The following is a 14,392-nucleotide window of genomic DNA, read 5'->3' as shown; positions in this document are numbered from 1 at the left end:
CTGTAGCTATACAGCTGACGTATTGTGCCGTATCTATAGTCAGTCTCTACAACTGCCAATTGATATATTGGATGCAGCACCTTACAAACTATTTATATATATATATATATATATATTACAGCCATTGTAAAATACTCTAATTGATTGAAAAGAGTGGCCGTTGATTTTCTTGTAGCTTCTTCTCACGAGCTCAACTTTTTAGGAACATATCGTATGTTCAGTAGTTTAAAAGAAATACTTGTAGTGACGATTCAAAAGAATTAAGTTTATTTGTATTTGACTTTTTTGAGGTCAAAAAATTATGAAATTCGTGTGACGTTATTTATGGATGGTCCCTTCTGTGGTCAGCGTTATTTAAATTAATATAATACTTAACTAACTTTCTTACATAATTAATACAATTTCGCGATAGAAAAAACTCCAATGTAGGCTTTTACGCAACGTTTTCAGCGTTTTATTTGTACTTCGACACCGCAACAAATGATGTTGAAATTAAGTTTGCTTTACTTGTACCATGTTGTATTAGAACTTTATGGGAAAATATTTTTTACTTAATCTTAATATACAGGTTGGCCGAGAAGTTGACGTCCAAAGCTAAAATTTGAATTTGGCTCATTTTATTAGCCAATGTTCTGGGATGTTTTTAAAAATAGTTAGAAGCCATAGGCTACCCATTTTATTTTATTTTTTATACCTTGAACATTTTCATGAATTTAGCTGAAGCAGTTATCTTGAACTTACGACTCAATTCTAAACTAGTTCCGCATTGTCTAAACTATTCATAGTTTCTTATGTGGTTATTGCAACTGTAGTTAATAATTATCAACAATAAAATTAACTAAAAGTGTTCAAAAAAATTTGAAAAAAGTCCTAAGCCACAATTAGGTGAAAAAAGCTGATTAAAGGGAAGAAAAATATTATCTCCTAAACTACGCAAAATCGTAGAACATACATAGGGGTGATTCGGATACTCATCACCATGAGGCTTTCAAATTTTAGCTTTGGACGTTAACTTCTCGGCCATCCTGTATAAGCGAAATACCACAGACACAAACTATATCTCCTTAAAAATATATAGTCGTTAAGTTGATTTAAAACTTTTTTTTCATTTATTAAATTAGGTCAAATAACTCTTATGAATGTCGAAGATTTTACCAAAAGTTGAGATTTAATGAGAAGAAGTGGCAAGAAACCGACTTTTTTAATCTATATTAACAGTTTCGGCATTTTACATTATAGACTTGATATTTCACTGTCTAACTTTAACTATGCCAAGGAATACAATGGTGCAAAACATTCCGCAGTTAATGTCAACGTTACTGTTACAACGTTACGTTAAATTTGACTTAAATCTTAACTATAACAGCTAACATGGTTTAAAGTGAATTCATTTCAGCTAAGATAAGAAGTACAGTATTCAAATGGGTTTACTTGTGGCAAGTTTAGATCATGAATTTTTCGTTTTTTTTTTTTAAATAATATAATCTACAGGCCTATAACTATATTATAACTACAGAGCACTTACGGATACATCTATAACTATATTTTATTAATACTACTGTAAATAAATAACAAATGAAACCTACCCACATATAAATATATATAGTACCTACACGGCCTCATCATCACTTGGCTTCGCTGGAACATGAAGTCCCCTCCCGTTCCCCTTTGCACCCCCTAGTCCTGTTGCGTCAGTACGGTTTGCAGTTTCATTACTGTTAGGTACATGTCGTGATATTCTCGTGGTATCACCTTCTTTGTTTTTGAAGTTTTCATTGTTACGTTTTGACTATTGTTGTTTATAGTTCTGTAGTTTCTGTTGTTCTGTGTGCCTGAAAAATAAATACATTTTTTTCCTAACACAGATTTTCTCATTGATTTTTTACAATAATAATAATAAATCATCACAACATAACACCTTTACATCAATCTATAATACTGAAAATATAAATAGTTGTTTATTTATTAATAATAATATCCTAGTCATGCTTGTTATGCAAACCGTAATAAAGCGACGATGTGACGTCATCGACATCAAGTCGAGACATAATGTAACCTGGTATTATAGTATAAAATGCATTATTTTGTGGTTTCAAGCAAAAATATTCGTGACAAATTGTCGATACTAATCTCTACCATTCTCGTCTTTAAGTTCAAGTATTCTTCTTAGTCGGACACTCTTGTCAGAGTGGTCGTAGTTACGCTGACGTGTTCGGTGGGTCGATATCCTTTCTGAGAGTAGATCTCCTGACGATGTGCTTCCATTTCTGACGGTTAGAGGTGTTGGGAGGACACTGGACAATGGTAGACTCAGTAGCCTTTGTGATGGCGTCTATCCAGTGGGTTGGCGATTGACCGCGTGTTCTCTTGCCTTCCACCTGGCCCTGAACTACCAGTCTCTCCATCGAGTTCTCATTTCTAGAGACGTGACCAAAGAACTTCAGTATTCTTAGTTGCACAATTGACGTCTGTCTGATAGTCTGTCTTTAATACGAAGCTAAAATTCAAGTATGTACTCGAAACTCAAAAAATAATCGTGTTAATATATAATATGTGACAATAGCGAATGTAACAACACGTTTTTTCTAACATATTTTACTTTAGCAGCTGCAAAATGCGTTAAAATTTCCAAACAGCCAATTTTGAACTTGTTCGCAAAAAAAAATCGATTTTTAATACTTTTGTTCGATCACCCTTTTGAAAATAACCCTATTTATAGCAACAATGGATGTAAAAAATATCAATTCAATAAAAAAGCTAATAATCTGCTGCAACGCGTCATTGAGGGAAAAAATGTACCCGTTTTTTGTGTAGAAAAAGGGATTTTGCGATTGTACTGACGTGCGCAAAAGTGTTTAACGAATAATTATTAAGTTCTCAACATAACTGTTATGCTCAAAAATATTATGTTCATACTCAAATAAACCAATTTTTTTGAAACATTACTCAATCATATAGTTAAAAACACAATCTTTATTTGCAATGAAATTACTTAGAAAATGTTCTCAGGACGTCAAAGCATAGGTATACTTTGAAATATTGATGAAAGCGCATACATACCTTAGAGGGACGGCTATGCTCCTGTCATTCCCCTGGTGTTGTAAGAAGATATGGGTGGCGATGATCAGTTACCATCTGATGACGTGTACGCTCAATTGTCCCTGATAAATAAATATAAATAACAAAAGAAGAAAATATCTATAGACTTTTGTTAATGGCAGTACCTAAATGTCTTGGTTCCCGCGGCGATGAAAAATAAAATAAATAAAACACTTTTGTCCACGACTACTAGAAATTATTAATTGGCGTCGTCACTTAATTTGTTACGTTGACTGTACAGTCAAGTCGATCGAACAAATGCTATCTAAATGATCGCTTACACTTTTTATAGAGATTTGTTGGCAGGCTAATATGTTGGTATCCTCGCACAACAATATTGTTGATAAAAAAAAATCTATCTCATCCTATAAGTTTTCTTATCTGTAATCTGGTTTTTCCTTTCGAGGTACGAAACCCTAATGATGAGAAGGTTTACTAGTGGAAAGTTCCATTGCACAGGATGCCAGCTAGATTATGGGTACCACAACGGCGCCTATTTCTGCCGTGAAACAGTAATGTTTAAACATTATTGGTTCGGTCTGAAGGGCGCCGTAGCTGATGAGATCAGATAAACATCTTATACCTCAACGTGACGAACGCAATTGCAGTGCCGCTCAAAATTTTTGGGATTTTGGACAGGGCGTATCAATTACCATCAGCTGAACGTCCTGCTCGTCTCGTCCTAGTATACAAAGTAAACACAAACTATCTCAAAATTACGTAATATTTTTTATTGTCAGTGATAAAAATTGTTGAAAATTTGGTGGGTTTCAAATAGTCGAGTTCATCAATATGAGCTTTTGTTAGCGAAACACATAAAGTTAAAGTCGTACGATATCGTTGTCGTATAGTATATTACCGTGTGATCCGGATATCGTAATCCTTCATTGTGAAAACAATCAGTGTCACAGATTAGACTGGAGAGAAACTTAGAAACGAGCATACAGGTCTCCTGGTGTTAAGTGATCACCGCCGTCCACATTCTCTTCGTAATCGCAAGAGCGTTGCCGGCTTTTAAGGAAGGTGTATGCGCTTTTTTTGGAGGTACCCATGTCGTATCGTCCCGGAAACACCGCACAAGGAAGTTCATTCCACAGCTTTGTAGTACGTGGAAGAAAGCTCCTTGAAAACCACACTGGTGCTGTTTATTTCACTTACACCATTATTAAAGCCACAATATAGCACATCTAAAATAATAGCAGGTATATCAAGAGCGACTTCTGTATGTAGAGTAGCATTCAATCCATCAAAAACGTGTCTGCCATATCAGATCTAGAAAGCCTGTACTTATTTCTACTTTTGCTAACTTCTGAGACGAGAAGTTGATTGTGACTCAAGCTTTAGGATGAAGCGGTTTGATCTTGGCAGATCACCTATTTTATTATCCTGAATGGGATAGTGTCTAAGCGCATTGCAACTTAGGGCCGCTATAGGTACCCAGTTATATCTTTAAGTTTGTATAACCTATGATAGTTACAGTCCTCTAGCATTCATTATTAAAAATTAGTCACAAATAAATTCTCAAAGTATCAACGCGTCGTTTTACTGTGCTATAATCCATACAAGCAATAAACAACCTTATCGCCGGAATCAGATAGCAACAGAGTAGCGATTATGGATTAATGTGATTGAGTTGTACCGTGCATAGAAATGGGTTTACAACTAAATTTTATAAAACAAAATTGGTGTACAGTTAAACTTTTAATAAGTAAAATATGTACATATATATTTTACAGCTATTACCGTTGTTTTAGTATGAAATGTAGATTTCACATTAATACTACATATTTTTTTTAAATTAGGTACATAAAAAATATTTATATAGTATACCACAATGTTCTACTCCGATTTATTACAATATTTTTCCCCGACGATATAAAAATCAATTATGCAAGTTTGAATCTCGACAATTTGCAATTATAATCGCTGAAGCGTGTAATTTGCGCCAAGTGACTTTAAAACCGGTCTTAAATCGGGTCAGCTTAAAAAACTGTCTAGCTCACGTCTACAGTCTCGTCTGCCGGCCATATATCACTCCGCTCTGACGAACTAACTTTGATTGTGACTGGGAATAAAGTAGGATTAACATAGCAATTTAGAGTTCCGTAACTCTAAAAGATTTTACTATGGAAGAAAATTAAGGGGACATTCACCTGAAGAGCGGCCCGTACTTAAAACATTAACAAAAAAAAATAGTGAAAAACTTATTAACATAACTTTTTCTCTTTTTTAGTTCTTTTAATATTAGGCTTAAGTTAAGGTTACTAACAATAATAAAAAGTTTTTAAAATTTAATTTTATTTGAAAATAAAAGGCTTTTTTATTTTATTTTATCACTCTAAACGAAAAATATCTTACAAATAAGATACTGACTATAAACATATGATATCTTAAAGCAATTGTTCATATATAAATATTTTCTGCAATATTTGAAATTTTAGATGGTTATACAGATAAATAATATTATTTTATTTGCATTATCATTCGCCCGATACCGTCCACTGCTGAACACATACCTTCGCAAAAAAAAAATAACAACCATCTTGTGCGATTGGCATTCAACGGTTCCCCGGTATCTATGCCAATACGGGATCAGACGAGCAGGACGTTCAACTTATGGTAATTGATACACCCTGCTCATTACAATGCAGTGCCGCTCAGGATTCTTGAAAAATCCAAAAACTCGTCGCCCTAAACACATAAAATGTAAAGACTCATTTGCCCAGTAATGTAAGCTACGGCGCCCTTCAGACCGAAACACAGTAATGCTTACACATTACTGCTTCACGGCAGAAATAGGCGCCGTTGTGGTACCCATAATGTAGCCCGCATCCTGTGCAAAGGAGCCTCCTACTGAACTTCTCATCACGTGAGTCTCTTTCCTGTTTGCCCTCTCTTATTTAAAAAAAAATATATGCCTTTTATAAAATAATACTAAATATTTCCACTTAATGCCGCCGCACTTTTTCCTTAAATAGACTACTCTACAGTGATGTGGTCCTCCAATTGCCATTACAATCTTTACGCTGTCGGTAGCATTAGATATCCTTACTACGAATTGCTTACAATTTTAGTGTATGATTTTCACAAGCATTCATATTACATACGCATGACAACGAAGATTTAAGAATATAAGTACCGTACCATCGCTTAAGTTTTAAAAAAAAGTTTAGCAGCAGTCTCAGCTTAATTGATTGCGATACAGCTCCGTCACCTCACATCTCTGTCTGCTTCGTATCCGGTGATATCTGTGTGACGTCACGGCGGGGGAGGTGGGGAAGGCACAGCATAAAAACACACAGTTTGATGTTATATTAGCTAAAAGGGATGTTACGATTTTAAACTATACATATAACTAACCTTTATCGACAAATAATTTAATTTTATAATCAATTTATCGTATGAATATTGCGTGGCGAAATAAATTTTCATAACATAGATTTAAATAGACCTAGAAGACAAAATATTTTATTTTATAATATTTTTACAATTGCACCTACTCAATTGTAAAAAAATATTAAATATATTACAGTAAAAAGCTTAGATAAATAGACAATACGAAATATTAATAAAAAAAATAATATATTCAGATCATCAATTTTCTTTGTAATTACTAACAATGCTAAGTTTTCACACGGACCAGGGAAACTGAGTTCGAACAGCCAAGTCAATTGAAAAAAAAATCTACAGTTCGTTATAGCTTGCACATTAAATTTGTATTATAACCCTAAAATCACTTCCTATAAAACAATTCATAATTATTTTTATTCACCTATGAAATGCAAGTTCCATAAACAAACTTCATGTGCCTCTACTGTGGTCCTTTCACACTTTTATATAAGTTCTTAGAAGTTGATAAATAAGTTATTAAAAGAAGTGTACATTGTATGAAATATTGATATCTCTGTACAGACTTACCATTATAGTGTCTATATCAGATGCAGAACGGAAAGGGGTACCTGTGAATTTTAAGAGGTAACAGTTATTGAGCATAAATTATGAGGGTAGTTTGTTAATGTATAGAGGATGTTTGAAAGTCGATCGTGTGCACAATTTTGTAACGGCCGTTCCCAATATACTATGTACAGATATTGACACATTTTTTTACACAAATTATCTTACCCCAAACTAGGCATAGCCTGTACTATGGACACAAGACAACTATATATTTAATAAAATATACATATTTAAACATACATAAATACATATAAACATGGACTTAATAATAAACATCCATATTCATCATATAAATGTTTGCACCTACCGGGATTTGAACCCGGGACCTATAGCTCAGTAGGCAGGGTCACTAACCACTGGGCTATAGGGGTCGTCATAAGTTACTACCTTCTACTATCAGTAATTAGCTGTCAATAATCTGAAGCTGTTCCAATATACCCGATAAGTCATTCTTATCGCCTTATACTGGGACGTGTATAGTAATTTCCATACAAAATTCTATCGCCGGTAAGCTATACGTCCTCCCATTGACAGACAGCGTGTACGGATAAGGTGAGTTACCGTCGATAAGTTTATTGGGACAGAAAAGTCAATGATAGTTACGATTTTTATCTCAAGTAGGCCACAACCGGATATAGACTGAATATTAGGAACGGCCGTAAGAAAAATGTTCACGGAAAATCTGCTTTAGCTCGTCATAATAGACAAGCTCATAAAGGGAAAGAATCGCGCTGTGTCGAAAAGAAAATCCTGGCTATGCAACGTCCCACAGATAAGTTGTGGTTAAGGTGCCCGGGATAACGTCCTTCGAAGAAATATTCCATCTCGCTAGTGATAAGGACAAATTCAAACTAAAAAATTTTGTTCAAAATTGGATATAAAACACTTTTTGAAAGTAAAAATCTACCACCCATTCGAAAAAGTATGCCTCAGACCCGAGAAGAACAGGCGCAACAAACTCAGCGGGCTTCTTTTTTCATAAAAATATGGTTACAATTTAATATCGTACAAATTAAAAATAAAACTGAATGAACCACATCAATGTAGATGTGGCGTTCAGGTAGATGCTCTTGGACGCCACGGGTTATCCTGCCTAAAATCGGTAGGCCGTATCAGTCGTCACGCCAGCATTAATGAAGTCATCCGCAGGGCATTTGCCGCTCTTAATATACCAGCTGTTTTAGAGCCAAATGGTATTACCCGCCGCGATGGCAAGCGTCCTGATGGAATGACGCTGGTGGCTTGGGCACGGGGAAGGGCGCTGGTGTGGGACGCTACTTGCGTCGACACTCTGGCTCCTTCTCATGTCCATGTTACGTCAGTTGGTGCTGGGGCTGCTGCTTCGACTGCCGAAGACAGCAAGCGTCGCAAATATGTTGGTCTCAGTGAGTCATACATCTTTGTGCCGTTTGGTGTCGAGACACTTGGCCCGTGGGGCCCAGAGGCGCGGAGAATGTTCAAAATGCTATCTTCGCGCCTCAATAAGGCTACTTGAAACCCAAGCGCTGGCAGCTATTTCGGTCAACGGATCAGCCTTGCTATCCAACGGGGTAATGCTGCCAGTATTCTTGGTACGCTTCCACGTAATGATAGTTTTAATTTTATGTAGTCGTAGTATTGTAAATATAGTTATATGATTTGTTTTGATTAAATAAATAATACTATTGTATATCGTACAATAAAATTTTGTATTTAATAGCCTGATGGTGGTCACTCCATTCCCAATCTGTGGTTATCATTAAGAAAGTCATTTATATTATAGTTACGTTTTTTAGCAATTCTTTTGAATTTCGTAATTCATTTGTTTTGAATATTTTCTGGGATCTTGATGATATACATCGCCCCACAAAAGACTGAGCTGAAGAGTAGACATAATAAGCTTATGTTTGCTCCTGGTGATAACATTATAACAGTTTTTAGAAAAATAACTTATGCCTATTGTATATTGAGAAGCAACAGTTAAAATGTTTGTTTCTTTAAATTTTGCTCTCCGTGACAGATTTAAAGAGCTCACGGGCAACCTTTAAGACTAAATAAAGAAGAAGTGTCGATGGAAAAATATCAACAAAATGTTGCTTCCAGTAGGCAAATCGTGTCCAAATTCCATAACAAGCAGAATGCGGAAAAATATGGGCGTTTACATAAATACTTCCGTGTCGGAAGACCAACAAAACAGGAATACGTTGTTGTTGACAACAAAATTCAGAAATGTCAGATGTGACATATGCGGAATAGTTGCCGTATGAAGTGCAATAACAAATCAATTATATTTTTATTCACTTTTATTCACGGCGTTACATATAAACTAGGCATAAAGTTATACCCGATAATAAGATAAGAATATGCAAAATGTTGACTATCGCTGACAACACTGTCAATACAATGATAATTCTGGAGTTTTCCAAATGTCAAGCAGCGGGAACAAATAAACGCGGGAAACGTTACACGTCCGAATTAACCAATCGTAAGCAAAATGTCTATTTGTAAACATTTTGCATATTTATTTATTGTCAGGTATAAGTTTATGTCAATTTTATTTGAAAGGCTGCTAGGTTCTGCCCGCAACTTTGTCCGCGTTCCAATTCGTATCGGGATACTTTGAGAACTACTAAACATTTCGGGATGATAATAAAACTAAGATCATTTGTTTTTTGTCACGGTCTTCTTAACTGCGCTTAAAAGAGACAACAGACATAGGTACGTTTAATATTTTCATTGTCTATGGTTTCGCGATGAACGAGTTGAAGAAACCATAAAGTCGTAAATGAAAGTCGGTAAACACTACCGATCTCTGGGAGACATACGTGATTGTATAAATGTTACAGTATTACACGGTACTTGCGACAATTCTTTAAAAGTATAACCCGGTTACATTAACATTATTTTTTAACAAACATAATATAAATATAATCGGAACCAACATTTATCTGAAATTAAACTTTAGTGTTAAGGCGCGGTCATATCTCAATATCCACAAAAATTGGTTTCTTAGAGAGTCTTATTAGAACATAACGCAATGATAATATTCCGACGCAAAAAATACAGTGAACAAAGAAGGACCTAAAGAAAATTTTGAACCGAATAGAATATTTATATATAATATGAAAGATCCAATAAAAAATTTGGAAGTTGCTTTCCAAACATAAACTTTGGAGTCAAAAATCTCCGAATTTTCAGCTATAAACAACATTATTTTTTTAAAGAATTTAATAGAATTAGTACCTTTCTAAAACTTAAACCGAATAATCTTTCAATTTATATGTAAATTTTGAATAATCAAAAGAAAATCAGTAAAATAAATTCCCATTTGCAGCTTAGCCATATGATCAACACAAATATTGTAACAGGGTTTGTTGTAACGCTTACAATCCTAGTCAGTCCGCGCCTTTACCAACGGAACTGAGTTTTTCGCTAAACTCTAGTTCCAAAAAAAAATTAGAAGGAAAAGTTATTACTAGTCTGATTAGGAATTTTTTTAGGCCCCGAATAGTCCTATTGGGGGGCCCCGGGGCTGTAGCCCTTCTTGCCCTCCTCTAAATCCGGCCCTGCTAGTGACATTACTGGGTTACTGTAACTTATATTCCAAGGTGATGAGCCATCCACAATGTTGTTTACAAGATTCCAGAGAAGCCTACATTGTCATGGACCGGCCGTACTACTTGTGAACGCCTCGCCACTCCTTGTTATAAAAATACATTTTTAATTGGTCATAATTCTTTTATGTATTATCCTTTTTGTGACTTATTTTATGTTTACAACATATCTAGGCAGTAGCAGTGTTGTAAACGCTAAAAATGGAATGTAATTATAATCTTAAATAAAGTTAACATTGTTTAATAATTACATTTTTGGCGGTAGGATGGTAGTTTTAACGTCCTGCCCATTACAATGCAGTGCCGCTCAGGATTCTTGAAAAACCAAATTCTGAGGGGCACTAACAACTGCGCTTGTCTCATCTTAAGACATAAGATGTTAAGTCTCAATTGCCTAGTAATTTCACTAGCTACGGCGCGCATCAGACCGAAATACAGTAATGCTCACATATTACTGTTTGCCTTTTTTCCTGCACATGTATTTTTTAATTTATTATAATCATATATCTAAATGGTTTATATTTCGATTGCAGATTTTGAGGAGTTCAAACGAAAATGCGACGATGAAGAAGAAGACTGACTCAAGAAAATTTTAAATCGGATTCATAAGAGTGCTATGTTTGTTTGTCTCGCCAAACCACCAATTTCGGAGCGCTTATTTTTGTATACCATTCGTAAATAGAAGATCTACCCCCTTACTCATAATAGTCTGCTAACTTAAACCATTGCTAATTCTCACTCTGTCTTCTTCTATTCATCTAACTCAGAATGAAAAATAACACTCTGTAGCAGCTATCTTAAGTTAGCGGACCATTATGAATAAGGGGGCTAGGGTTTTCTTGATGGACGGTGATACATCAGTCATTTTATTTTAACAGCACTGGTTAAGTAAACGCACCCTTCCTCCTCTTATTCATTTCATCACTGCTGGGGATCGCGACTCACATTCAATTGGTCAACGAGCTGTCTACATCAATGTCGTTACTTCGCCTGGTGGAGTGCGGCGCTTAAACGGATCCTCAGATTTTCGGAAATTTTGATCCGACCACCGTTTAATACTTTGGTCTCTAGGTCTTTTCTCCTTTATTTTTCCCGTTACTGTCAAACGCTCAAGGCTATCTGCTCGTCTGCGTGCAACACGGCCAAAGTATTGCACAGTGAGATATGAGCATCCTCGGGTTTACCAGCAGTCGAATTCTACCGGACATTACGTCAAAATACGAAATTCCATCCGCATCATCTGTCATCCGCATCTCACGTCTGGCATTCTACAACCACGTTGTCTTGCCTCGCACAGCCACTTTGTAGAATCAATTCATTATCATCATCATCCGCTGCAAGACATCCACTGCTGGACAAAGTCCTCCCCAAAGATTTCCCGTTTCCGCGACGATCGGTCCTGCGCAGCTCTCGTCCAACGTATTCCGTCGATCTTGCCCAGATCATCGGTCCATCTTTTGGGAGGCCTACCAACACTGCCTCTTCCGTTACGTGGTTGCTATTCGAGGACTTTACTGCCCCAACGGCCATCTGTACGTCGAACTATGTGCTCTGCCCACTACCAATTCAATTTCGCAATCATTAGAATCAATTACCAGCTGCAATTTTTCCTTAACCTAATAGAGACATTCAAGTATAGCGCATACTCCCAAATGAAAGGCCGGCAATGCATCTCTTGTCTCCTGGTGTTGAGGAAGTCCATCACTTCCCATCAAAGCTCCGTTTGCCCCCTTTTAAATAAAAAAATATCTAAATCCACTTCTAGCAGCTCACTTATTATTTTTCTAGCTTTACTTGATTTTCGTTTATCGCTGCTAGTGGTTCGAGTGCCTAATCACGGGGAGTGTTTCTGCCACAAGATCGAATATTATCATCAACATGTATAGTATTCATTAATTACCCTTAGAAAGCTGTATACACCTTTTTTTCATGGTGCCCATGTCATATTGTCCTGGAAACACCGCACAAGGATGCTCACTCCACAGCTTAGTTGGACGTGGAAGAGAGTTTCTGGTAAACCGCACTGTGGAGGAACGCCACAAATCCAGATAGTGGGGATAATATGCTAATTTGAGCCGTTTCCTGCATGTCGTGCGGAATTCGGATAACAATGAATATTTTGATTCTTAAAGAACTTTCATCTTTATAGAACTTAACCAACTCTATATCTTCCACGCTCTCAAAAATCTGCTGCTCCAGTGCTGTTTCTGATGCTACAAGAGGAGATGGATGCTTGTTTACGCTCATTAAATATAAGTAGAGCTAAGAGAAATATTCAATGCGCCTTCATGTAGTAACTTAACCGTTTTGGCGAGATAAACAAACAAACTCTTCGTATATATCAACATTAAGAAAAGCCACAATTTGAAGGTAGTTTGAAGAAAGAAGATATTAAGCTTAAGCTGTGGCCTTCTACTTTACTGAACAAGACAAAGGTAATTTTTTATATTGTTATCTCCATTATTATTATTAATTCAGGAAACTAAACAAATGGAGTTACTAGAATTGTCGGAGATTCATTACTCTGAACGGCTGGATCACTTCGCGTTGCGTAGAGACGTCGCTTCATTGTCTGTCTGTTGTTCTAATGAAATTGTTTCACAGCAGAACTGTCAAACCGTATGTCAATAAATTATCTCATAGAAAATATGTCCATACAAAAAAATATTGGATATAAAAATAATTATTGGTCCCAAATCAAAATAAAAACTATCCTATCTGGACTAAACTGCACTCCATGAAGGAATCCCCATTAAAATCCGTTCATTAGTTTAGGAGTTCACTGAAACAAACATCAGGAGACTGGATTTATTTATATTAAGATTGCTCAGTAAATGCAGATTATCTAAATCATACACTAGAGTATACTAGTCTATACTCGACCTGACAGCACGACGTGTCGTCAATTATATCTGTCAATGTTAGCTAGTGGTTTAATATGAAAAAAATTTCGTAGGTAATGTCACGAGTGGCCGACTGTTTACGACTTGAGAATCAGAATCGGTTACATAAACAAAAGATTCGCTTTTCTATTTTACTGTATGCTATAGATGTTATTCCTTTGATCTTCTATACGCTAGTTTATAATCGAACCGATCATACAGCTCGAAATTTACTTTTATTAAACTTATTTAAATCTCTAAAGGAATCAATTTAAAAAAAATTCAACGTATTTTACGACTATTGTATTTATGAGCTAGCCATTTATAGAATAATCAATTATATCCACTTCGAAACACTAAAATTATTGACGAAAATCATAAATCGAAATCTTTCAAGTGGCAAACTATTACACAGGTAGGGGGTCTGTCTAGCGGCAGTCTAGACGGGGAGGTGGGAGGCGGGAGTGTCTGGGGGGGGAGGTCGTGCGGGAGGGGAGGTGTCTAGATAGCTGATCTCGACGGCTGTCGGCAATGGATTTGTATCGGGTCTTCCGGTTATACATGTTATTATTGTGCTACCAATTACGAACAATTTATCGTTGCAAAGGTGTACAACAGATATATAAAAAAAAATACGGGTTGCACTCCGGGAGTGCCGGCAGAAGTGAAAACTTGAACGTTGTGTGTTTTTGAATATTTTGAAATGGTTAGGGAATAATTTCGCATAAATTGCTTTATTTATTTGTATAAAAGTACTAGCATTTATGTGGTTAAATACAATATTCATTTATTGCGCTATCGTACACAATAATTACAATTTATATTACATAAGTCAACTTACATATATATTTGTTATTATAG

At 35.8% G+C, this 14,392-nt stretch overlaps 1 long non-coding RNA gene across 1 annotated transcript in view; it reads left to right on the top strand.

Annotated features, from left to right (window-relative positions):
* The window catches only part of LOC126964463 (uncharacterized), a 147,891-nt gene that overhangs the window by 120,565 nt on the left and 12,934 nt on the right, over nucleotides 1–14,392 (top strand). The window lies entirely within an intron of this gene.

The sequence above is a fragment of the Leptidea sinapis genome, chromosome 5 (assembly GCF_905404315.1).
Source record: "Leptidea sinapis chromosome 5, ilLepSina1.1, whole genome shotgun sequence".
Lineage (NCBI taxonomy): Eukaryota > Metazoa > Arthropoda > Insecta > Lepidoptera > Pieridae > Leptidea > Leptidea sinapis.
The sequence above is the reverse complement of the archived record's forward strand: the minus strand, read 5'-3'. Positions and strand labels throughout refer to the sequence as shown.